The sequence below is a fragment of the Propithecus coquereli genome, unplaced genomic scaffold, assembly GCF_000956105.1.
Source record: "Propithecus coquereli isolate 6110/MARCELLA unplaced genomic scaffold, Pcoq_1.0 Scaffold37, whole genome shotgun sequence".
In the NCBI taxonomy this organism is placed as follows: Eukaryota; Metazoa; Chordata; class Mammalia; order Primates; family Indriidae; genus Propithecus; species Propithecus coquereli.
In genome coordinates this window covers 9,675,218-9,677,731 of record NW_012149396.1, presented here as the reverse complement: position 1 = coordinate 9,677,731, position 2,514 = coordinate 9,675,218, and positions in this window count along the sequence as shown.

Below are 2,514 nucleotides of genomic sequence, written 5' to 3'. Positions count from 1 at the left end.
AATACCAATTTGATGGTGAGTACATGTGGTGCTTGTCTTTCCATTCTTGGGATACCTCACTTAATAGAATGCGTTCCAGCTCTATCCAGGAGTATGACTTTTTATTTTTTAATTTTTTTTACCCCTTCCCCACTCTTAACTTTTTAGATAGTGAAGTAGTGAAGTATATTGAAGTCTTTTTTTAGAACTCAACTTTTGCATCATGATTAGAAAAGTCTTCTCATTCAGAGGCCATGAAACAATTCTACAAAGTTTTCTTCTAATATTTTTATGGCTTAATAAACCATAATAACATTTTAAAGTCATATTTATTGATGTATAATTTACACATAATTAAATTTTCCCTCTTTGGGTGTGCACTTCTATGAATTTTTGGCAAACAAAAGATTGTAATCAATTCCCTCTAGCCACCCTCAGCCCTGGGCAATCCCTGATGTGTCTTTTGTATTTAATGGTTTTCCTTTTTCCAAAATGTCATATAAATGAAATCATAGAGTAAATAGTCTTGTGAACCTGACTTTTTCATTTGGTATAATGCATTTGAGATTTATCCACGTTGTAACATGTAGCAGTAATTAGTCTTTTCTTGTTTTTGTGTAGTGTTTCATAGTATGGCCACACTACAGTTTGTTTATCCACTCACCAGTTGAAGGACATTTTGGTTGTTTCCAGTGTTTGGTGAATATAAATAAAGCCAATATAGAAATTCATGTTTTTTGTATGGACATATGTTTTCATTTCTCCAGAGAATAGGGATGGAATATCTGGATCACATGGTAAATGTGTGTTTATCTTTATAAAAGACTGCCAAACTATTTTCTAAAATAGCCATACCATTTTGCATTTCCATATTAACATATAACATATACACATTTTTATTTGAAATTAATTTACTCCAGACTGTGAATGGGATATGAATCCAACTTTTGTTTTCCAGATGGTTATTCAGTTGTCCCATAAAAATTTTTATTGATATACATCTGTTCCCTACTGATTTGAATTGCCATCTTTATCATATTCTAAAGCTCTGTATCCATTTGCCTCTATTTTTGACTTCTTCTTCTGCTCCATTGATAGCTCAGTATGATGGATGAAAAATGATTCTTGCTTTAGTACCATACTTTTCAAATTATTTAGGCTTTACATTTTAAAATGTAGAAGAGCTAGTTCTCTATCATGGATCTTCTTTTAGTTTTTTGCTTTTTATTTTTCCATATCAATTTTAGAATTACTTTATCAAGTTACAAAAGATTTCTTTTTATTTCTTTGGGGAAAGTTTTCATCAGTATGATTTTTAGTCTAAGAATATGATTTGCCTTTATATTTATTCAAGTCCTTATGTATGTACGTGACCTCATGTCAATTGCCAAAACCCTCAGGATCTGGCCCATCCTTCTCCTTTGACCTCATCTGTCTGTTCCTGGGATGTACCAGGCTGTTCCAGTCTCATACAGGTTATATATATGGTCTCTCTTCAATCTCTTATCCCTTTTCTTCACATGACTAGTTCCTTTTCATCATTTAAGATTTTGCTCAAATGACACTTCATCAAAGTGTTTTTTCATCACCACCTTACTAAGTGGCACCATCTCATCCCCAGCCATTCACTTCCAGATTATTCTGATTTGTTTTATATATAGTGCTTACCACTATCAGAGTCATGCTTATTAATTTCTTTTATTTCTATAATAATGCCCCCTAATCAGTTTGAGCCATTATGAGGGCAGGGGCTTTGTCTTCTGGTATCCTGAGGCTAACCGATGCTAGGAACAGTGCCTGACACTTAGTAGACGTGCAACACATATTAGGTGAATGAGTGAGTGGTGTTTTTCAGCTCCAAGAACTGTCTTCACCCTCTTACTACTGCTGCTTATCTAAACCAGGTGGGTGGATTTTCTACTTGAAATTATTTGACTGCCTGAGAAAATCAGTGAAGTAATAACTTGTGACTTTTTCAACTGAGCAACAGAATCAGGGGTCAGAAGCATGAGACCCCGTCTGCTCTGAGCTCCCTCTCTCCCAGCTCTCACCGTAGCCGTTGGCTGTGCTGAGATGACTGGCAGGACCACCATCTGTGACTCCTTGAGGCAACACAGTGAAAGGGATGAAGCAGAATGTACACTCAAAAAGCTGAACAAAAAGGCAGAATTTGCTCTTTGTAGCTCAGATCTTTACAATTAGAAACAACTAACCAGAAAATGATCTGAAACAGTGGTTTCCATACCTGGCTGATGATATGTCACCTAAAATGTTTTGACAAATATAGCCATTTGAATCCCACCCAAGTTCTACTGAATCAGGACCTCCAAAGTTCATTAAAACAAGGAAGCAAAACTCACCGGCAAAAAAAACTCTTGAGGGACTATACACTTGAACATTGGCAAACTACTGCTAAGCTTGGATGGGCGATTGACTGAGAGTAAAATCTGTGTGTGATCAGTGTGAACTGATGCAATTACCATAGATAATGGCCCATGTTTTAAAAATTTTTATGGAATTGTTAGATTGATAGTT